Below are 25,543 nucleotides of genomic sequence, written 5' to 3' on the forward strand. Positions count from 1 at the left end.
ATTATTAAGATAATGTATTTTATCTAACTTTTGTTTTCTTTAATCTAATCTAAAAGCATATTTTTTCACCCCAACCATCTTTTATATCTTCAGCCATATTTTTTCGAGGTACAATAAATACTTGAAACTGAAAACCCTATGATCGTATTTAAAGTTGAACTAGAATTTTAAAAATAATCGCTAAATAAAATGATTAGTTTATTCATGATCTTTGACATTATCAAATACAGTCGAAGGGCTGCATGTGGCCCCCAGGCCACGTGAGCATAAGGTGCACAGAGCATGTTTTATTTCTCAGATTTAACACTTTTGTCTTCCCTGAAAATGTTAAAAACATAAACCTGCCTGCAACAAACAGCGCTAACTAGCATCGCTAATAAACAAACACAAGCTCAATTGATTATGTTTTTAAAAAGAACGAAAACTCCGGCATATATCTTTAAAAAATAAAATGTACTTGTAAAATCAGTTTTTTGTTTAACCTGGGAAAAGAACAAGTAAAACACTGCATTTCTCAACAGAAGTAAATTGACCGACTCATCAGGAATACGTAGAGAGCAAACTTACCTATTTTATAACGTCAACTCATTTTAATGGAAGATTCACTTTCAGCATTTCAATTATCTTTCACAAATTTGTTCCCAAGCAGGAGTATTAAGTCTCAAGAACTGAAGCCCGTTTGCTATCCAAAGGAAGATTTGTGTGTGTGTGTGTGTGTGTGTGTGTGTGTGTGTGTGTGTGTGTGTGTGTGTGTGTGTGTGTGTGTGTGTGTGTGTGTGTGTGTGTGTGTGTGTGTGTGTGTGTGTGTGTGTGTGTGTGTGTGTGTGTGTGTGTGTGTGTGTGTGTGTGTGTGTGTGTGTGTGTGAGATACTGTGGCGTGTCTGATGTCAGTGCTCCTGCTCTGTATGATCAAGAACATATGGAACATGTCCACATCATGTGAAAGTTGGAAAGCGGCTCCATGACTCGTAGCAGGTACCCGTGTCATTTCGGGGAGTCATACGGTAAAGACCAGGAGAAGCTGGAAGCTCTTCAAAGCCAGTTCATTTTTTTTTTATTTCGGTTGTTGCTGCTGCTGCTGTGGTAAAACGAGCAGAGAGAAGGAAGATGAAAGAAGCAGATTTGACTGCAACTGCCACTTAGACTTCAAGGTCACATGAATCACAAAAGCAAAACATGCTACGGTGTCCGAAAAAAATGAATCGGCATAGAGTCCTTTTATGCTTTCATGTTGAAGACAAACAGAAAATTCAGGTTTATATTATAATAAACTTTAAATTAGTCACCATAGTAACATTTTCAACTTGATAGTTCTTTCGATTATAAAAGAAAAGCCCCCAAATTTAAATGACATGATTATTTTTATCACAGACACAAACAAACGCGTACAGTACATCTAATAAAATCAAGCAAAACATGCTAAAATTATTAGTAAATTACTTTTAATGTAACTGAAAATGGTTTTATATCTAACCAAATATAATTCTTATTTTCACATGCATTGTTTTGAGGTGCAATAAATACTCCATTGCTTTAAGAGTTTGTGTTGTACAGCTCTAGGATTTCACTGTCCATGTGAGCTCCTTAGTTCCTTAGGTTTAGCTGCTTGATAAGTAGTTTGAACCCTGGTTTCTCTCCAGTGTGAACAGGAACCTGAACTTAACATTTGTGCTTTATTTTCAAATTTTTCATGGGGGACCAGGCATCATATTTTTGTTGGTCAAACACAGTTGGCTTTGTGTGTCGACTCTTCTCTGCTTCATTCTGTGACTTTAAGAGAGAAAATACAATTTTTATTCATGTCACTTTGGTTAAACTGACACCATTTCTATTATTGTGATATGAACATGACAAATTTATTTATACATTTTTACATTGTCTATAATATTAATGTGACGTCAGCATTTGCTAGCTGCGGCTATAGGCTAATCATTTAAAAAAGAGGTTCACTTGTCAAAAGTCACTGAAAAGATCAGGGTGTTGGTCTTCAAGATGTTTCCGCAAGTTTGAAGTATTTCCTGACTTGGTCGCCAAAGCCTTGTAGATACTTTTGAATTAGACCAAAGTCCGCCAACACAAACTTTGTCCCTCTTTGTGTTCAACCAAAACTGCTTCATTTGGCCCTTGTGGTATAAATACTTTTGAAAATTAGTATTTTTCCCAGGGACGACATCTTATTATTGATACTTTTGACCACCTTACTTTGAAAAAACATTTTACTTTTTACTTTATACATGAACATGTATCTATATGTTGATATAATAATGTACATGATGAGAAAACTTAACCAACAAGTTTGAAGTAGTTTGTACAATAGACAGACTTGGGGAAGTATCGTTGCACATGTTTGACCTGCAGCTGGTCGGAGAGAGTGGAGCCCGCGGAGTCGTAACGAGAGAATCCATCAACACGTCGACCCGAGTCGATGCAGGTGCGACTGCCGAGCGCTCAGTGGTTTGTGAGAAATTACATTAGTAGCACAAGTTTATGGAAGAAATATTCAAACGTACTTTCCTTAACCATGGGAGAAACGATCAGAAAGTATGACTCTAAAAGAAACATCATAAGAGGTAAACGTTTCTGATTATATCGTGTTATTTACCATGTTATTTAGTGAAAATACTTTAAAAAAATTAAATTCAAATTTCGAAATCAAATTTCTTTAACAATGGATGGAGAATTTTAAGAAATATTGAGACAGGAAATGAAAACAAGAGTTTTACAGATGAAAGTTGTTGGTTTTGTGCTATAATACGTCTCTAATAATAATTTTAAAGTTTTCTTTTAAAGGAGAGCGAGTGATATATTCTTAAATAATTGTGCATTTCACTGCCTCTAAGTTTTTAAAAAAAGCTTGGAAAGAAAGTTGTGATTTTTCAACAATGAATATTAAACTCATATAAAGAAGACTTGATAATGAAACATTAATAAATATATATATATATATTTATGATTGTAAACAGTGTTTATTATCAAGTTTTTTTCCATTCTTGTTTTCATCTTGGAAGCTAATATACCTAGCTCAGCATTTTGTGTCAAAAATAATTTTCTCTCTCTCAAAATAAATCTTTCTCTTCTTCCTCACATTTCATTTGTTTCAGTTCTGGTCACCATCGCACTCATGGTAGACATTTCTAGCTAACATAGCTAAAATTAGCTTAAATAGCTAAAGGCTAATCCGTCTAGTCTGCCAGTAATTGGGTCCCAAAATGCATTGTGGGAGATCTGGTTTTTCATCGCCTTGAATTGCTTGATAAACTGATTTGTTTATGTGTGTATGTTGTGATCTTGGCTCGGTTTATCATCTTAAGAAGGTTTTTTTATAGGAATGTAGGAAAATATTGATTTACTTAAACATTGTGATATTCTTTTCACAATACTGTATCGATAATCAACAGCAGCGTATCGTTTCCTTAAATTTTTTATTGTATTTCTTTTATGGATTTTATTCTATTAAAGTTTGCATTAAATAAAATGATAAAAATAAATAAAATAAATTCTACAACAGCAGTCATTACGTTCGCCGCCTCTAAAGTAACGATGAAATAGTGTGACTACTCGGCGTTGACTGAGGACGAGAGGATACGGTCGACTCCAGCCGCTTTTAAAGCTGATGTTTGGACATATTTTGTTTTTGAAACAAATGAAAAAAGAGAAGTTACGACTTCATCAAGAGTCATGTGGTCTGTTAAGTCTGCAACTCCAGAGTCAAGTACTCGACAATACTACAAATATATCTTTGTTACTACAGTATCGCAATATATTGCAAGATATTGTATCATTCCACCTGTATCGCGATACATATCGTATCGCAAGATTCTTGCCACTACAAACCCCTATTTTTTTTTAATTGCTAAATCCACTATCCATGACTCGTGGTTCCATTTCTCTGTCCGCCCCCCTCAGAGACCTCTTGTCGACTCTATTCGACTGTGTTTCGTGCGAGTGTTCCCGAACAGCTGGGCTTGTCCAACTGAACCGAAGCCCCACGGATGACTGCTAATAACCCACCCTAATAATCCTGGAATTAACTAATGTTCGTCTGCTCTCTGTGCCATTAAAGAGCAATTCATTATAATGGGAGACGTTAGCGCTGACCAAAGTCTCGGCGGTGGAACTCGACACCAGACGGCGCTGCTCTCGTCGAGCAACCGTCACCCCGGAGTCGCACAAAGGTGGAGCTCTCTCAGCGGGACGTCTGGTTAATGAGCGCCTTCATATTGAAACCATAGGCTGGATCCAGTACATGAGCAAACGCACACGTTTGCTTCATTTCCTCTGATGCTCCCTGCTGTGAGACAAGCAGCGTAACATTAAACACACCATGTTTCACATCATTCGTCACATTTTCTCCAACGAGGGCAACTTTTTAAAAACCAACACTGATGCATCTCAACACTCTTGATAATTTCAGATCTAATGAGAGGCGTCCAGGAGGTTCCCTCGACGGATGGATATTCGCTGGGGACTCTGGGAACTTTACTGGAAACCATTAAGGAAACAAGACATTTCCGACCGCAGGGAGCAAGAGAAACGTTTGAAAAATGACTAGAAAAGCAGGAGAAAAAAAAAAAAAGTGGAAAGGCCTGAGGGCTGAATTGTTAAGAGCGTGATTGTGGTGCCGCGCACGTGTGTTGTTGTGCGTGCACGCATCCAGCCTCGGCCTCTTCGTCCAGGTCGCGTGCCAAATTGCAGGGTTGTGTTGCGGCGGCGCGGTCGTCTGCGGCGTCGAGGCAGAAGAAGTACACAAGTACTACACAAACTGTTGGACGAGAAGATCTCTGTCGTCACTTCATCCATCAACGACGTCTGCGAGTGAATCCAGAGAAGATTCATCTTCTTCCTTCTGTATTTACATTTATTAATACTTACAAATATATTTTAGTATCGATTTGTCAACCATTCATCAGACCAAGGTCCCTTAAAAGTAAATAGTTAATTTTTAATATAATTTAAAATATAATACGAAGATAAATGTAAATAAAAATAGTAGACATAGTGATACAAAGATAAATGTAAATATAAATAGTAGACATAGTGATACGAAGATAAATGTAAATAAAAATAGTAGACATAGTGATACGAAGATAAATGTAAATAAAAATATTAGACATAGTGATACGAAGATAAATGTAAATAAAAATAGTAGACATAGTGATACGAAGATAAATGTAAATAAAAATATTAGACATAGTGATACGAAGATAAATGTAAATAAAAATAGTAGACATAGTGATACGAAGATAAATGTAAATAAAAATAGTAGACATAGTGATACAAAGATAAATGTAAATAAAAATAGTAGACATAGTGATACAAAGATAAATGTAAATATAAATAACAATATTTGACATAGTGATACAAAGATAAATGTAAATAAAAATAGTAGACATAGTGATACGAAGATAAATGTAAATAAAAATATTAGACATAGTGATACAAAGATAAATGTAAATATAAATAAAAATATTAGACATAGTGATACAAAGATAAATGTAAATATAAATAAAAATATTAGATATAGTGATACGAAGATAAATGTAAATAAAAATATTAGACATAGTGATACAAAGATAAATGTACATATAAATAAAAATATTTGACATAGTGATACAAAGATAAATGTAAATATAAATAAAAATATTTGACATAGTGATACCAAGATAAATGTAAATAAAAATATTAGACATAGTGATACAAAGATGAATGTAAATAAAAAATATTTGACATAGTGATACAAAGATGAATGTAGATACAAAATATTTGACATAGTTATACAAAGATGAATGTAAATACAAATATTTGACATAGTGATACAAAGATAAATATGAATAAAAATATTAGACATAGTGATACAAAGATAAATGTAAATATGAATACAAATACTTGACATAGAGATACAAAGATAAATATAAATAAAAATACTAAACATAGTGATACAAAGATAAATGTAAATATAAATAAAAAATATTTGACATAGTGATACAAAGATAAATGTAAATATAAATTTAAAAAAATCATAGTGATATTTGAAATAGTGAAACAACAATTATAGTGAATATAAATCATACTCGTGAGTGTATATAAACTTGTTTTTTTTATCACTAAACACACTTTCGAGGCTTCATCCTCACTCGTGAACAAGACCCAGGAAACGAATGCGTTTTGTAGTTTTCAACCTGTTTTCAAGGGTTGAACTCCAAGTGTTTCCTGAACTGTTGCTATTCTTAAAGTCCATGTCATCTCGTGAGTGTTTGTCCGCGAGAGGTTCAGGACGGGAATGTTCCAAACGTCGAGGGGCGAGGATGAAGCCCGCGGGTTCTGGAGGGTGAAAGGTGACACTCGGACGAGATGTGTGTTTAAGGCCGAACACGAGAGGACTTGTGTGGCCCTGGACCCTGGGAGAGGGTGAGGAGGTGGTGTGTGTGACGGAGGGTGAGGGGAGACGAGAGGGCGGAAGGAGGTGAGAGGAGGAGGAGGAGGTGAGAGGAGGAGGAGGAGGAGGAGGAAGGGTTGAGTCTGGGTTTGATGGTGGAAAAAAAGATGAGAAACTGTAAATAGTTGAGAGCAACAAAGCGACAACATGTGTTTTCAGATCATCTTTTATTGTCGGGATCAAAACTGCGTCCGCGAGCAGACTTTGAATGGGTTTTACCTGGGGTTCAAAGGTCAGCCGTGTTGGGGTACAGTGGCAGATTTATGGTCTTCCCCGGACCCCGGGGTCGGAGGTCACATGCTGACTGTGTTACACGCCTCGCTCGTCACACGCACACATGCGCACATACGACAGTGAATACCAACCTGCTGATGCTCAGATGTGCGGGGGTCCGAGTCATGGGGGGATGGGGGGGGGGGTGATGATGGTGTCTAGGTTAAATATAAGATGAAGGATTAGGGCGTCAATCTGTGAAGACAAAATCCAGCAAAGTGGGATCATGTTGCTCTGCGTCATTAGTATCTATCAGGAGATGCTTCACCTCCTGAGGACGGAGATGAATGAGAGACGGCAGCGGAAAAAGAAAGACTCTCGCCCTCCTCTCCCGAGCTTCCATCCGTTACCCTCCTCCCTTCTTCCTAATCTCCTCTCATAGGGGGTCACTATTACACCAATGGTGCTAATGGTACACTCCTTTTTTTACACTGACGCTAACAACAATTCCTCACTTTCATTATGGGATTACGCTGGAATTTGGTGGGAAAACTATGAGATCCTGGATTCATGGGAAAATTTGAAAAAGTGTTTTCTCACGAAACGAGTCCCTAATAATATTCTGATTTATTTCCTAATATTATAACTTTATCGTATTTCAGTTACAATGCAAATAATGAAAGAATACTTACATTTTTACTTTTATTATCTTCTTTATTTTGGAACGTTTGTTTAAGCCTCGATCCCGACCTTCTACATAATGGCCTCAGCAATTAGAGAACAAAGTAGGATCGGATTTCTGACCCGCTTTTTTCTTTCAATTTTTACATTTTCCTGAACAGATGTTTATCATTTTCTCTCGTTTTTAGGGTTAACCGCTTAATAATACACACCAGGAGTTCAAAGCACATGAGATAATTAATGAAAGGTTGAAACCGACTCTCATTCTTTAGCATTTACCTTGTTTAGAATAGTTTTTTGACACTTTTTTTTATAATTGTGTTTCATTTGTGGTTGTTTCAGATCTTTGTCTTCTAACGCAATTTCACACAACCTTAAAACACATATTTTCATGATCTTGAGCAAAGTTTTTAGCAATTAGTTTGCACAATATCCATAGTTTTAACTGAATATATTTAATTCCCTCCAGACTATTTAACTACATTTATTTGATTTTTTTATTTTTTTATTAAGTATTTTCTTTTTATGGTGATGACTTTTATACTACAATTATAATTTATTGTATTTTATAAATTTATTTCTAAAATATTTTTTCTTAAAATAATTTCATTCTGTATTGTCACTATAAAATATCCTGGCAGGTAACTGGCAATAAAAGTTTCTGGTGGTTTTCTATGGAAAATTACAATATTTTTCCTTTTTTATTTATTTAATTGATTCTATTTTATAATATACTCAACAGAAAAAAAGAATGTCAAAATTGTAATATCTTCCTTTATTTTCTGATTATATTAAAGTGGTACAATATGTGACCAAAATGGAATTTTATAATGTTTTAACTATACTATTTACCGTTTCTATTAGAGCTGATTTGCAGATGTTTTGTTGGATCATTTTTTTTTAAATATTATTGTAGAGGGTTGTTTTTTTTTCCTCAGTCGTCTATTACAGTCTTGGATGACGGAGTGATCTGCTCTCAGATCTTAAAAAAACTCCTCATTCTCTCTTTAATAATTCAAAATATGTTTGACAAATCCATATTATTGACTCAACTGATTGTTCACTGGTTTGTCGCTCGGAGTCGGATTCAGATAAAAATAACGCAGAAGTGCGACGTAAACGTTGAATTATTAGCTCCGAGCCCACTGGTCCAGGTGTGAGTTCAACTGTGTTCCACTCTCAGGTTGTTCAAATCCCTTCCCTCTCCACAATAATCCCCCACAGACCAGAACCGACCGTTAATCTGGACTCTTGTGTACATTGGCTAAAGCAAATAATCTCCGTTCAAACTTGTCACCTGCACTTGTCTTAATTTTGCAAAAATAATGAAGCTTGTAAAAAGGCCATTAGTCGTGAGTGCTGATTGAGACGCGAGCTCAAGAGCTTTTGTCCATATTAGGCCGGGCGGCCGGGCTCAGGTGCGCCCAGACAAAGAGGACTTTGTGGGCCCGGGGTCCGATCATCGGCTCCTACTGTAAACGCCCGAGCGATTTATGACGCGGCGACGTCACGTGAATAAACAGCAGGCAGGGAGGATGACAGGAGTTCGAAAATACTTTTGAAGCGGGTGCAAAATGTCTTCCTCGTGCTCGGCTATCGTTTTACGCCGTCGATCACGGGCGCCCCGAGATGCCAAGAGCCTGTCCCTGGTCGCCGCGACCGCAAGTCGTTTTCTTCCACACGACCTGGCAGACCAGAACGGAAACTTGGATCGGTTTTTAGCGCCGGACAGCAAGGGCGAGTGCTGACCATGATGAGAGCCGGACCAGACTGGACATCGGTCAGCGGGTCACTTCGTGGTCCTGTTTTTTCTTATTTAGGTCTTGAACTGATTCCCCCCGAAGGACGTGGAGTCTTTTAACTATTGTTTTCTTTGGGGTTGAGAAGGTCAGGGTTGCATAGCTTCGATTCTAAATAAATTAACAATTGAAAATAAATATGTTAATATTAAACCTTTAAACAAAAAAAATGAATTTCTTCTTCTGAAATAATCCCAAAAAACCTAAGAGACACCTAAATTGGCTCTACTTTGAGTCTCTACTATTTTTTGAGTCTCTACATTTTTTACTGCACTGATAGTCAACAAGACTGTGTCAAGCTTTTTTTTTTTTAAAGAAAAAACTATATATATTATTATATGTATTTTGTAAAACATATTTCTTCGATAAAATTATGTTTTGTTTCTTTTATTCAAGGGTTTGTTCATTTTGTGTTGCAATGAAACCTCCAGCAGCTAGATGGCAGCAATCATTAGGTCATTAAGCTAATGGAACAATGAAATCCTGGCGATGACTGAGGACGAGAGGATACAATCGCCTCCGACAACTTTTAAAGCTGATGTTTGAACATATTTTGGTTTCAAAACAAATGAAAACAGTTACGACTTCGTCAAGAGTCATGTGGTCTGTAAATTCTGCAACACCAGAGTCAAGTACTCGACAGTACTACAAATATATCCTTGTTCCTGTATCGTGATACGCCAGATTCTTTGCCAATACACACCCATATTCTGGATAGTGTTAGACTTTTTTTGGTTTAAAAATGCTTGTGTATTTGCATTAATCGTGCAAATGTTTGCTCAAAATATTCAAAGTATATCTCCAAACAGTTCAGCACAACATTGAGAACTTTGTTACGTATTAAAATCGTATTTGGAACACAACGTAGCTTCAGTCTCATGTCATCTTTCTATAAAAAGCTTTGGTCACATTTAAGAAAGTTAATTGTAACATCTTGTGTATTTAAACTCTATATGAATACAATACAGTTCATAGCAGACGTGAGGTCTAGGAAAGGGCTGTAAATGGCCCCCGGGCCAGACTTTGGAATTAGAAAATAGTTATTTTTTGTTGAGGATGAAGTTCTTTCTCGTAAGACGGTGGACGTGAAGTGACCGACCGTAGCTCCTGACTTTATTCCATGACGACGGGCGGTGATTGACACCGGACGAGGCGTTCAATGACCATCTGTTGAGTGAAACGCTGCAGCTGTGTTTATCTGCAACCCTCGTCCGATTGGACCATGTGACCGGTCAGCAGCGGCGCGTCGTCCGTTCCTCTGGTCAGCACACGCAGCTTTGTTTGACTTTCATTACGACACACGAGTGACGTCACGTCAGCTGCCTTCAAGAACACACACTCGGATCCAACACCTGAAGAATAAAAAAAAACGTAGACTGATCGTGTCCATCAGTGAAGCCTCCGTCTGAGCAGCTGATCGCCTCTAAATATGGAAGCTACCGATACAGTGACACACGAGCCCGAACCCTCCATTAAGTTAAGTACAAGTCGGCACCTGCCACAGACGCACAACACACAACATGCACTTGTCACCTCCGAGTCACATGGTTCGTGTTACCCGGGTGACTGAAGGGGCTCCGGGGTTCTTCTGGGTCGACGACATCGTGCCATTAAATCTCTGAAGTTTCACGACTCGCTTTATTTTTATGAGTAATTAACAAATGATCGTGTTCAAAGAAGCGTCGTGGGGTTTGTTTCGCTCGCCTGAAGACGCCGCTCGGGTTTCACGACGCCGGTCACGACCCTGACGTACGTGTTCCAGGAAGAGCTACACAATACAGAAGTTTTTTTATTTTTGTATCACATTTTACTTGACTTTTTAAGGATCCATTTAACCTTAAATGCAAATAATATGACGACAAATTATTCAGTAAATAAAAGTAATTTTCACAAACGCAACGTATTTCTGTTTGTGTGGAATTTTCAACTAAGAAGGACGATAGGAAAAATAAAATGTATATACAGCTGTAATATTAAATAAGATTTAAGAGGTTTTAAAATACAAAAAAGAAAGTTTCATCAGTTCATTATCACTTCAGTTTGATTTGCTAAATGTATTATAAATATTGTCTATTTTGGTCACAAAAATGTGTTTTGTATTATTATTATTATTATCTAAATATATACGTTTTCTCTCTAAGTCATTATTTTTCAGTTTATTATATACATGAAATAATTGACCAGGAATTCATTTAAAATATTATCTTTTTTGACATCAACTTAAAATATTTGGGGGGTTTTTGTTTTTTTACTGTATATTAAAGTTATTCCTCAAACAGTAACAACATTACCATTTGCTTTTCTCAGTTTTGAGAATAATGTGTGACAAAAAAAACAACTTACTGAATCAATACAATGTTATTTGATTAATTATATTATTCCTTAGTTGTTGCTTGATGTTCATATATTATCTCTAACAGTAAGTGTCTCCTAGAACCAAAGTGTTCGCACCTCTTCTGTCGGCCATCTTTGTTTTGAATCAGATATTGCATGGAGGTTGTGGAAACAATGAAAGTGTTAAAAAGCCCTTAAACACATTGGTCAAGATCTTTACTGTTGTGATTTTTTTTTGTATCCAACGCTTTTGCTCTGCACCTTATTATTAAATAAATCTATTAGCGTTAGTAGTCGGCTAGCAGTAGCATTAGCGCTGCAGTTCGCCACAGAGTGACTAATCCTGTGGAAATCTTCTATTACTTCTTCCACGATTAACTTTTTTTCAGTTTAGTTGAGATCAATCAAACTGTTTTTAAGTTATTTATCAAACAGATACGTCAAAATAAACGTTAAATAAGATCTATCACGAGCTAACCATGAGATTTAATCTCTTCCTTGTGTCGTGCGTTTGTCGCAGCTGCGATACTTAACCAAATTCCAGTCTTAAATGAGTGTATTTCTGGCTAACTTGCTCTCGTACGTGTTAAAGACGGTTCTCCGCTCTGTGAATTGCCGACGTTCTCATTAAAGTCGACCACGATCGCACGGAAATAAGAGAAGCCTTCATGTTTACGTGACTGTCGCCCTGAGATCTCGACTAACTGATCCCATTATTCATTGAGAACAGACTTTTTGTGAATCTCACCTGCCTGGCACAAGGTCGCGAGGTTCTCACCGAGGAGGGTTCACGCTCTCACCTTGGCGTCCTGTGAAGCTCACATTTAGCACGTCAGTTAGCGGCGTGACGCGAGACCAGACGCACACCAGAACCAGAAGCTTGTTACGGGGGGGGTGAATGACGGAAGGTCGTCGGAGGTGAGACACCTGTGACAGACTCGACGAGAGGACGCTGACATCATGAAGAAATGATGCGAAAAATAGTTCACGGCCGGTGCGATTAGTCAGGTCTGATCCATCCCAGAGGTCTTAAACTGAAACCATATTCCGCAGATGATGAAAGAAAATGTGTTGTAGCCTCGAAGAACTGGAGGGTTTCTGTTGACGCCACAAGCTAGCTGTAGGTGAAGCTCGACAACTTGTCCTCTGTCAGGTGTTTTTCTTAATATCGGCGCCGTCGTGTTAAACCTCCTGTTTATTCACGCCGAGGGTTTCACGCCTTCAGGCTTTCTGGACGTTTTCGCAGCATTGGTGGCCTCGACCCCGATCTTATCTACACACACTCTCGCCCGCGGCGCTTCAGTCGGACTTGACGCTCGCGCCAACAGTTGGTCAACGTCGTGGCGCAGATGAGAAGTCGGTAGCCGAGTAGAAAGTTTCACCCTCAACACATGACCAGCGTCAACAAACACACGGATGACCACGTCCGCACACATGTGCTTCACATGCAGCTCAGAGGAGTTTGTTTACCTGCTCGGCTCGGTTGTCGGAATAGTCACGCAACGCTGGAGTGGAGAAAAACATCAGGAGCCATCTTGAAGTATTTCAGTGTCATCAGAATGTGAGTTTTAATTTTATTTATTTATTTAGGGGGGAATTCAATTATTTTCTAAAACATAATTCAACCTTTTTAATATAGATATAACTGAATTCAATGATACAAAAAAACATTTCAGTGAAAAAAGGTTTTTACTAGGGCTTTGCAGTTTATTATTTCTTTTTTTTTTATTAATCAAACTGACATTGGGATTTTAAAGAATAAAATTTCCAACTCTACAGTAGGTGGCGGCGTAAACAAAAGTGGACTGAGTTGAAGAGCCTTTCATTGTTTTAGGGGTTTTTTTTATTTAAAAAGTGCAAAAATATATTTACTACATATTTAATTCTTGTTGCCAGTTCTATTTAGATTTTCTCTCTGTAGTTTGCGTCACATTTATAATTATGTCTTATATTGTCAGGTGTGTCGTGCGTCTGTTATTTAGTGTTATTATTTTTACAGTTCAAAAGTTAAGCAAAAATGTGTATCTATCGATGAATTCATGTCCTTTCATTATTATATGCAGGAATCAACAAGAAAATTTTTTTGTTTTGTTCGGTGCGATTGATCAAAAACAAAGCTACAAAATGTATTTTATCATTTTTCTTAATGTTTTGTTTTTAAACTTTAACTATAACTTATTTTACATTTGTCATTTTCAACATATCTATCATCAATTTTGAGCTGCTTATAATTAATTCCTTCTACATTTTTTCGTGGAGCTCATGAAGTGGTCCGGACTGAAGGCACCAGTTCAGGTAGCATGTTGTGGTTCCGCTCCACCGTGTTGTGATCTGCTCATTCTCATACTGGGCTGGTACCTGGGTTTGTTTTACTATTCCACTGTCAGTGTTTTGACCCGATCTGTCTCCCGGTGTGGGGTTGCTACGTCTCTGCCATCGCATCGGGTTAACGTTCAGACTTCAGGGAGGTTTTCAGGAGAAAACAATGTTATTGGTTCATTTTGGGTCACACACAAGGAAACTAGGCTTAACGCTTAAAAGTGTTTATTTAGAGCTTGGTTCTCCAGGTCCCATAATGCACTGCAGTTTAAGTCTTCACCTCTAAAAGTGGATTTAACGTCAGTTTATTTGTCTTATAGTTATTAAAGGAGTCTTAAATTGTGGCAAAAACTGATCCTTCGTCTCCTGCAACACATCAAGAAATAAATCAGTGTAATGGTGGATTATGGGGTTTTAAGCTCGCACACAATAGTCGTAAACACACAATCAGGAGAAGCTAAATGGCGCTTTCTGTCAGAAGTCATTGGAAATCAAATAGTTTCGTATGAAAAGAGCTTTTGATGCTGCTTGTTAGCGTCGAGTTAATGAAGCTAAACATTAAAAAAACTGTTTGAAAGTGTGACACACACACACACACAGACACGCACATGCTCACACGGGTTTACAGCAGCTCTAGTCAGCCCTGACAGAAACATCACGGAGGACCACTTGAACACACATGAGGCTAAGCATCTTCCACTTTCCCTCCCGAAGAAAGCAGCTCTCCACAGTCACGCAACACTTGAAGCTGACACAGGGAGGTCGGCTCGGTCCGAAGTGGCGTTTCTCAATCTGGGTGGACCTCGGCGTGAAACCCGGGGCTGATGTTTACTGTATAGAGATATTGTTGAAGTTGATAAACCCAAGAAACAACAGTCGAAGAGTAGTTGCTCAAGTTCGAGATGCTTTACTTGAGTGACCGGAAACTCAGAACATAAAACTCAGAATGTAATCACCCATTCATAGATATAGATGATAGTTGGATGGATGAATAGATGGATAGTTGGATAGATAGGTGTGGATGGATGGATAGATGTATATGGATGATAGTTAGATGGATGGATGGATATGGATGGATATGGATGAATGGATGGATAGATAGATATCGATGATAGTTGGATGGATGAATAGATGGATATGGATGGATAGATATGGATGATAGTTGGATGGATGGATGGATAGATATGGATGATAGTTGGATGGATGGATAGATGGATATGGATGGATTGATATGGATGATAGTTGGATGGATGGATGGATAGATATGGATGATAGTTGGATGGATGGATGGATAGATATGGATGATAGTTGGATGGATGGATAGATATGGATGATAGTTGGATGGATGGATAGATGGGTGGATGGATATGGATGATGGATGGATGGATGGATGAATAGATGGATATGGATGATATATATGGATGATGGATGGATGGATATGAATGAATGGATGGATAGATATGGATGATAGTTGGATGGATGGATAGATGGGTGGATGGATATGGATGAATGGATGGATGAATAGATGGATATGGATGAATGGATGATATATATGGATGATGGATGGATGGATATGAATGAATGGATGGATAGATATGGATGGATGAATAGATGGATATGGATGAATGGATGATAGATATGGATGGATGGATGGATGGATATGAATGAATGGATGGATAGATATGGATGGATGAATAGATGGATATGGATGAATGGATGATAGATATGAATAGATGGATATGGATGAATGGATGATAGATATGGATGGATGGATGGATGGATATGAATTAATGGATGGATAGATATGGATGATGGATGGATGGATATGGATGAATGGATGATAGTTGAATGGATGGATATGGATAAATGGGTAGATATGGACGATGGATGGATGAGTGGATAGATGGATAGTTGGATGGAAAGATGGGAGTAACGGTGTTAAAATATTTTTTAAAACTGTGAAGTTGACAATATTCAACGTCGCACAAGAAAGTCTTGGATAAGAAAAAAATAAATATAAACATTTTACTGAATAAATCATGTTTTTTCTCTGTCTCTGTCAGATTCAACTGTGTTGAACGAGCCAAACTCAATTAAGGTGAAGTTATAAATCATGGAGAACTTTTGCCATCTTTGAAGAAAACATGTGTAATTGTGAAGAACATTTATGTTCATATTCAGGAAAAGATCGTTTTAAAACCTCTATATTCAAGTTCATCACAAGCATCTTAATTCATTTACAAGCATCAAACAACACAACTACACGTTGTTACCTTGATTCGATCAATGACTTATTTGATGCGAAGCCACAGACTCCGGTGGTCAATTTGAGCCAAAGAAAACACCGAATCAGTCTCACATGGCAACAAAAAGAAAGCGTGTCACGCTGGTAAACAAAGAGCAAAGTGGTTTCGTGAACCTAACGAGACTGGACGTTGATTTAAGAAAACAAAGGATTCATTGTCGAGTCATGCGTGACTCAAAATAAAAGTGGGATTAGATTTATTTATGGCGCCGAATGAAAGAAGACAGATGTCGCACATGAGCGTGTTTCATAGGAGGTTGTTTCAGCGTCGACTCGTAAACACTTGGAACACGAGTTGAAGATCCACGGAGAGTGAATCACCACATGAATCACGTCCGGTGTCTCTTTCACTTTCCCCGGCTGTTTACATCCCCAGCATGTGTCCGCCATCTTTTTGGAACAAAAGCTATACAAACACGGAGAGCGAGTGACGGGATCAAGAGGAGGAGGAGAAGGTCCATGTTAGCAGATGTTTATGTGGAAGAAAAAACGTTTAGTTATCTGTGGCGGTGGTCAACCAACCGCGGGGCCGGGGGACCTGGACCCGTCCGCGAGGCATTTGATACCGGTCCACATCGAAAGGGATAATAAATTATTGAATTTCGGTCAAGTTTACCAATAAAAAAGAAGTCAAAGACAAAGAATTGTTGCAGAGAAACCAGCAAGCGCTCCTGCTGACTCAGCGTTGTATTGAGATGTATTTCTATGCACTCAACCTGTGGTTTTTGCGGTTCGAACCAATTGATTTTAGTTGTTTTTATGTGACAATTGTGAAAATAATGCCGACATTAAACTAGTCAGTTGTGCAAAAAGGTTGGGGATCTATAGAGATTGATGGTGTTTTCTACCTCTAAACAATTGTAGAGTCAGGAAGTCGTTCTTTTTAATTATCTTTTCATAATAATTTCAATGTTTGTAGCTTAAATAAACATATCAGTTATAAATAGGAAATCAGGCTTATTAATTCTTCCATTTTTAGGTTAAAATTAAAAAAAGATAATTTTTTTTAAATTATTTTAATATTATTAATGCTCTCTTTAATGTCCTCCTGCTAGCACTGACTACGTGAATCTCATTAAAAAAAAATTTTTAATTGTATTTTAAACCTATTTTTTTACCTCATTTTAACTGTGACAGGATAGTCAGCGATGAAGTCGACAGATGAGTCTTGAGACATGAAACTTCGACAACACAAATGACAAATGTAAATGAACAAATAAATAATAAGTCGTAACCCAAATAATACTCTTAATGTGTGATGGATGGATGGATGGATGGATGGATGGATGGATGGATGGATGGATGGATGGATAAACATTCGAATGTCTTTCTGGTTTGTTAGCAAAGTCTCGACAGGAATGCGATTCAAATTCAGGTGATATGTCATTCCGAACGTCCAGTTCCGTCTTCTAAAAGGCAAAAAAGGAAACCGGCGTTATTTACACACGATTTGGGATCGCCTCAAGTGTGACCTTTGACCTCAGGGGTTTAGCCTTGGAACTGGACGACTGGGTCGATATAAGTCGTATATCTGAGATTATACGGAACAATTGTTCATTTAAATCTATATTCAAACAGAATCCAACCTGGATGATCATTTTTCAAAACCTATTAATGTGACGACCCTGAGAATCCTCGATAAATATTGTCCAACTTCCCAGGTGAAGGAAAAAAAACAACTCAATTTAAGCTTCATTCATCATAGAAAAACAATTTCAACATTCCTCCTTTCATTATTAATCTCAGACAAACCACTTTCTTTTCTTTCCCCTTAAATTGAATTTGCCTTTATAGCAGGAGGTAAAAAGAAGATATGGATGTGGGTACACAGGGGGAGGGGGTTGGATGGATGTAAGTACTGCGGTTCTGTGTACAGAGTATCACGTTCGGCTATTTTCATTTGGACCTTTATTGCTCCCAGTTGTTGGGTTAAACAAAATGAGGCCTGGAGAGGGACTAAAGAGGCTGGTGGTGGTTCTCCAAACCTGCGCTTTGTTCCCTGGAAGCACTTTGTTTGCAAGAAATGTCACAGTAGCTAAATCAAGCTGATGCACGGCAATGAGAAACAGACAGTGGGAGCTGGAGGAGGACGGAGGGATGGGAGAGGACGACCGATGTGAGGAGCGTATGGAGTTGCAGGCCAGTCGACGATCAAACTTTGAATGTGTTTTGTTTTAACCTTTTAAGTGAAAGGCTGAGGATAAAATATCTCTTTTGAGTTAAAGATGAAAATGTTTTAGGGTCTTTTTATGTCGTCCAAATGTAGAATTCCATATATATGCTTCTTCTCCAACCCTCGAGAAGTATTACGATACAGGAGCAGTGATATGATATATAGTGATAGTGTAGTAACAAGTATATATGTGTAGTACTGTTGTGTACTTGACTCTGGTGTTGTAGAATTTACAGACCACATGACTCTTGACGAAGTCGTAACTGTTTTAATTTGTTTTGAAACCAAAATATGTCCAAACATCAGCTTTAAGCTGCTGGAGTCAACTGTATCCTCTCGTCCTCAGTCATCTTGTAAGATTACATTGTACCTTTAGTTGCAGACGACGTAATGACTGCTTCCATCTATCGGCCGGAAGTTTAATTGGGACCAAAAATTGTATAATTGTATAAAAAAAATATTGCAAAAATTACGTGTATATAATATTATCTTACACCCCAAACTCAAAGTCAACTACCATTTGTTCTGCCTCCCCCCCCCCCCCAACGCCTCTCTGTGAAAACGTTGGTTCCTCACATTCTTTTGAGGAACACCTACCCCTCTTTAAAGGTACATAATGGAAGATGACCACCAGCATTTTTTTCCTTATTACCAAATAGATGACATAAAAAGACATAATATCTTTTAAACAGCTCAAAGGGACAATACAGAGAATTGAATATGTTGTTTCTGGCGACCTCACTTGTCAAAATTGTGTATTTTCAAAACCCAATAATCTCTGATGCGCAGTTGCCAAATACTACATGTTTATAAAATGAGTTGAAGGCTCTTGTTGTGTCAGTTTCTGGTTTTATCTAAAAACAAAGTTAGTATTAAATAAACACTCCTTATTCTTAGAATGATTGACAGCCACATGTAACCTTGAGCACAGCGATAGTTGTGTAAATTGTAATCCAAGCTGACAAACGTATTTGCTCTAACACACACTTCTATTCGAAAACCGCCACCGTTCCTATTTCTGTCCGGGGCCCTCGGCGACACCCGGATCATGTCGTGCATCTCGCCGGGTGTAATGTTCGCGCTCTCCTGCGACAGCCATCCGAGCTGTTTGCACACTTAAGAACACACACAGTCGGTCTTTCTCACACGCGCTGCTGCTGGTTTTCCCATTAATTCCTGCAGTCAATTGAGTCCTGTATGAGCTTGTCATCGCCCCCCGCCAGCCCCCCGCCAGCCCCCCGTCCTCAGACACTCAGGAACAATCTCAGCCTCGCATTTCAGTCCTGTGACGCCCGCTCCTCTAGTGTTGGGCGACTGAACTGTCGACATGCTGTCGACTGCTTTTTTATGACTGGAATTAAGGTAGAGCAGACGTGGCCCCCGCCCCCCCCAGGCCTGGAATGCATATCTGTGTTCGAGGACTTCATGTTTTCGGATGGTATTCCCAGATTTCATGCATCCATCTCCACATTATTGCCTTTTGGGACACGGCGCCGTCCTCAGATCTCATTTGCTGAGACTTCAATCTTTAGACCAGACCGGCCCCCCCACCTATCACGTCGCTCTTAAAGCCTTTTATCCTTCTTCTTTCTGGCCCCTAGCTGTTGCAACCATGAGGCCAAATAGAAGGAGCACAATTCGGATGGTTTTGTAAATGACAAGTTTCATATATATATCTATAAAATACTGATTTATAAATATACATTAAACGTTGTCTGGAATTAACATTATTTTGGAGCACATGTGTTGGGGGGGGGGGGCAATTCCAGCATTCATGTGGCCCACCTGATGGTTCCATTAAATCAAAGTATATTCATTTTAAAGTTGATATTTTGATCTATGAAGGTGAAGGTAAACCAAAAAAATAATGGAATTTGATGAAGGCACACAAACACGGAAATAATTAAGACTAACTTTGGGAATGGAAAAACAATATTACAATCTGAACTATGTTGTTCTGCCCACGATCCTTGACAGTTAAAAGATTTTGGCCCCTTGTGTGACTGGCTTTGATACCGTTTATTTCTCAGTCGCAGGTACTTAGAAAAAGGAGTTCAATAACTACAAGGGCCCTTCATACAGTAGCATCCTACTTTTGACACCATTTCTCACCAGCTGTAATTATTGTGATTGTGTGGGGAAAAAAACATACTAGGGCCCGATGCAAAAACACTTTTTCTGCCAATACAACTTTTTGAAAACGGGTTCCAGCATGCAAAGACTTAACAAAGATGATTCCCCAAGTTCGTCCCTCGATCAAACTGCCACTTTTATTACTGTCATAGCCACGTCTCTCCAGTCCAGGGGCCAATGTTTTTTTTATGGTAACCCAGACCAATGACACCATCCATATGCTTATATATTACAATTTTTCCTTTTCACCAATAATATTTCGATTTCCAACAGTGCTGAATATATTTACGTTTATTTGTGGTCGCAGTTAATCTTCTAGATGGCAGCAGTCATTACGCCCTCCACAGCTAAAGGAATAATAGGATCCTGCGAGATTGCGGTGATGACTAAGGACGAGAGGATACAGTCGACTCCAGCAGCTTTTACAGCTGATGTTTGGACATAATTTGGTTTTAAAACAAATGAAAGCAGTTACGACTTCGTCAAGAGTCATGTGGTCTGTAAATTCTGCAAGAACCAGAGTCAAGTACTCAGATAATACTACATGTATACATACTGTATCGTGATACGTATCATGTCGCAAATACACCCCCATAGTGGTCGGTACTCACCAACATCTCCAGTGTAGTTTTCAATTTGCTGTCATTCTTTGTGTAACACAAGCTTTTATTTGCACAAGCATGTCATCTGTACCTTTTCCAGGTACGCCTGGAATGGCTTTGTCTTATGTCTGGACCAAAAATTGGGCTTGAAATGATGTGTTGCTATCTGAACAAGGTTTGCATCCCACAAGGTGACACCTTTTGTCGGGGAAAAAGAAATACAACCTGCATGCAAACATCTAACACACAGGCTGAGACTACAATGAACACACTTGTTGGTTCAACAGGCAGTACTGACGGATAAAAACGGTAGTAACATCCTCGTAACATATTTAGATGCCAACATTAAATCCATCAAACCCAGGGGTCTACAGGGGCTGCACTCGACGTCACTTTGATTTCTCAAACTGTATAAAAGAGTCATTCAGTTAAAAAAGCCGTAACCTGAACAGTTTCGCCACATAAAAGAGGGAAAAGGGAAGTCGGTGGGCGAGGCCAGATGCAAGTAATAGTCGGAACAGTGGAACTTTCTTCGGCCGACTCAGGAAGTGATTAGCTCGCTACGATACTGCTAATAATGACATTAATGTCTGCTGCCACGAGCACTTAGTGTCAAGAACAGGAGCCGGTATGGTTCCTGTTTTACAGGCACAAGGAGACGATGGGATCCTTAGACTGAAATGCAACATGAACAGCAGTCTTGACTTTAGATTTCGTGAGTCATGAACCCCAATATACGTCGTACCAACTTGTAAAAAGCAGCAGGGGCGGCTCAGCTACTGGGCAAGTCAGTGGAAGTGATTCATGGTTCTGTCGCTGAAGGAGCGCTGGCTCGTCATTCTGCGTCGATTCTCACCAGAACTGTCCAAAGCTGAAAAAATTGTTCCACTAAAAATCAGTGTCACGTCCTGACGCTCTCCAGGTGCCGGAGAACAGAATCACACGTTCATGTTTAATCGCCGACTAAATCGAGCGCAGGTGTGTTGAAACGTAAGAAGAACGAAAACTGAAAAAGTTGTTTTCCTAAAACAGGAAAACATCTAATGACCCCAAAGAAAGTTGCATCTTCATGGTTGATATTTGTTTCTTCTTCGACGTCAACCTGTGACTGTGAACGCTGATTTGTTCTCCGCTCGTACGGATTTGAAGTATTTATTGGTCTGTCTCTGTTTTCAGGACCTCCAGGAAAGCGTGGCAGGATGGGAAGAAGAGGAGAACCTGGTAAGTGACGTCCTCCACCTGCTCTGTTTGTTTCTTCTCCATTTTTCCTGGAATCCTTTTTTTTTTTCCGAACGAGCTTCTACGAGCCTCTTCTGCTGGGTGACTTCTTGAGACTTGGGGTTCTGATAAAAAAGCGGTGACCCCGTGAGTCAGGCCCCGGTGGATGACGAGGCCGACCGGGCCCATCTCGCTGCACCTCCCCGTTTTTTTTGTGCCGACATCGCGCTAACCTCGGCCATGTGGTTGCACTAACTTTGCCCAGATGTCAGACGTCCTCTGCTGAGCGGTAGCAGCTGCACTTCAACCCTAATGAGATTCTCTCTTGCCAACTTCACTAGCCTCCAACGCTCTCCGACATCTTCCTCCCCCTCCCCACCCACAGACTCCCATCTTCACCGAACAAGCTGCCATGATGGACAAAGCAGATGTTTTTCATTAATGGATCAATATCATCCTGAATGTAAACGGTAGCGTTTTATTCGCCAGGTTTGTTTGTCGGATCAGTCGTGAATCATGCAGAGGTGGTTATTTTGAGACCAGCTCCAGTCCTGGTGACAACATTAGCGATCGTCAAGATGTTTTATTTTCCCCGCGTGACTCATGCAACACTTCCTGGGGAAGAGTCATCTGATGGTATTTAAATGGTTCTCAGGAAGAGGTTGTAGCCTCAACAGAGAACCACATCACAGGTGGAGACGATCATGAAGATGGTCTTTCATTTGTTAGTGAAGAGTTGCAATGCTGTGTCTCAAATTGCGCACTCGTTTAAATGCACTGCTTTACAGTACACTGTAAGACAGTGCACTTACTTGTGCAGTGTGCAAATTTCGTCAGTGTACTGTCTCAGATCAAACACTGCCGCTACACACTTACTGGAAATTGCTTTTCGTTTTATTGTGTTATTATTGTTGTTGTGTTGTTTTGTGGTTAAATTAGGTTTTTTTTACCAAGACATTTACTCCGGTATCTGCTAGCTTGCGTTTAGCGTCATCAACGTAACTAAGATGGCGGTCGTTGAGGGTGGAAAGTGTCCATCGATCCACACTCTTTTTACTGGCCGTTTGAGTGCACTTGTGTACTCAAAATAGAAGTGCGCGATTTAGGACATACCATAGCTCAAACTTTCAGTTTGAAGTGAATAATCTGGATTAATAGAATTAAGATTAGCATTGTCCAATACAATATTATGACAGAAAAAGATTTTAATACTTTTTTATATCTATGAAAACCATCCTTTTTTGAATTAAAAAAACAGTGAAGTCCGCTTTTATTTCATAAATAATATGGTGTGACCCTGATGTGTTTCTTAGCTAGTTTTCCTTAAAACTTTCTTTCTAAAAATATTCTTCCAGATTTATCTAGGAAAACTGATTTTAATGCTTGTGGAATGTGGGAGGAAATTGGAGTTTTCAAGCATGCTGAGAACTTAAAACTCACAGAATTAAAGCAACTTATATAACATTGCTAACATTGCAAGCACAGCAAAAGAAAATACTTTATCAAACATTGCAGACTCAGCAAGTCTTCACCACATTGCAGTCGACTCATGCTAACATCCATTCTTGGCAGAATCAATGCAAATAATTTCAGTTTTAAAAACATACACACTTTCCCAGAATTGAGAGTTTTTGGCCCATCTATACTGGAAGCTAATATTTATACTCCTGATGAACAACAACAATATTGCTCCCCCTTCTTTTTCATTCCACCCCCCTTTTCTGCTGGTCCCATTTGTTTAAAATCAAGCGATATAAATACGATTAGTGTCTTGTCCTGCGGGCTTGAAGCGAACCGGAGCAGGATGTATTTTGGCTTCAACTAAACAACATCAGCAGCGCCGCCCATGATTGTTGTAGTAAAAAGTAATCCTGAGTAAAATGGTTTCGTGTAGAAACAGTGTTTGATGTAAACTGCGGCTTCAGCTCTGTATACACAACGCACACAAGGCGCTGGGTTTATGTCGGACCTCACGTTAAAGAAGGCAGAACGTAGAAAAAAACGTAGAAAAGCTTCTCCAGCCGTCGCTCGCTGTTTGTCAGCTGGAGCGACTGCAATTAAAAAAGAAACGTGGTCGTGTTTATGTTGTGACGCTCTATTGTGTCTGAGACCAGGTTCTTCGAATGAAACTTCATTTCTATAGGGATCTCAAAGCAAGGTTAAGATTCCTCTGCTGACTCGCACTTCCTGACTTCTTCTTTCTCATTAGTCCCCGGCCTCAAGTTCAATGTTTAGGGGTGCTCGTTTGCAAGTTTGTTTGTTTTCTTAACCGTCCAGCCCAGGAGGTCCTTCCGCGGGCGTCTAGACACAGCCAGACTTAATTGACTTTAGTCTCCCTGCCTCGTAAACCCCAGCACCTTCCTCTCGGGCTCACCCTGACACCACGTCCCTGGAGCGCGTCTGTTACCGCCGAGTCAGCCGAGACGTCAACTGATATTTATTTATTTTACTGATATTTAATCGAGATAACGAGCTGAAATAGTAAAGGCAACAACATGTTAATATGATTAGAAGATCTAATTAAATATATTTAGTTTTGAAATTAAGAAAAGCACAATAGAAACATTTTTCAAGCAAAGAGACTCAAAGATATTCCAGAAATTATACGTTTCCTGGACCATATATTTGGCCCCGAGCTATGATTCTGTGTCTTCAAGAACCATCAAGTAACCCATGGTAGATGTAAGGGTACCAACAACAGAGGCAAAGCAACCTTTGAGTAAAACACACGATTTGGAATTTTTCATGAAAAACTGTAATAGTACCTTGTTGAGTAAAAAAAAATAACCAAAAACCCCATATATTTCTGTTGGAAATCGTTCACTTGAAATGAAAATAATAATTAGTAACAAAACTTCTGTGTGACTTTAGCAAAAGATTGTCTTGCTTATGGTGATTGTATAGTGTTTTGGGGTTGCTAGATGTTATCGCTAAATTGCAGGAATAGCACAAAGCAACTTTGTCTTTTGCCAAAAATATTAAAGCAGAACATGTTTACATTAAGACCTGATTTTATACTGTATGTCCTGTGACAGGATTAGCTCAGCAGAAGCTATAATGTTAATACTTACTATTAACAGCAGCTGGTCAACAATGGATGTTGCATTAATTTCCTTCATGGCCTTACTCTCGTTTAGAAAAATACTTTTTAACGTTTACACCATTCCTACAATGATGGGGATGGTGCGAAAACAAATATCTCAAATCTTCCTTACTGCTGCTTTAAAGCAATAATTTATTTCAATTGTTCAAAAGTTAAAATAATGTGAAAATATTGTTCATCAGTGAAGGTTGGTTGGAGATGAACTGTAACTAATATTTAGTTAAAAT

At 38.8% G+C, this 25,543-nt stretch overlaps 1 pseudogene across 1 annotated transcript in view; it reads left to right on the forward strand.

Moving 5' to 3' along the window:
- Positions 1-25,543, forward strand: part of LOC148072046 (uncharacterized) — a 155,892-nt pseudogene that overhangs the window by 89,336 nt on the left and 41,013 nt on the right. The window contains exon 3 of the transcript XR_015712818.1: positions 22,172-22,236. The product of XR_015712818.1 is annotated as an uncharacterized LOC148072046 (transcript). The remainder of the gene's footprint in view (positions 1-22,171; positions 22,237-25,543) is intronic.

Source organism: Callionymus lyra, chromosome 9 (genome assembly GCF_982586985.1).
Source record: "Callionymus lyra chromosome 9, fCalLyr1.hap1.1, whole genome shotgun sequence".
NCBI classification, from domain to species: Eukaryota; Metazoa; Chordata; class Actinopteri; order Syngnathiformes; family Callionymidae; genus Callionymus; species Callionymus lyra.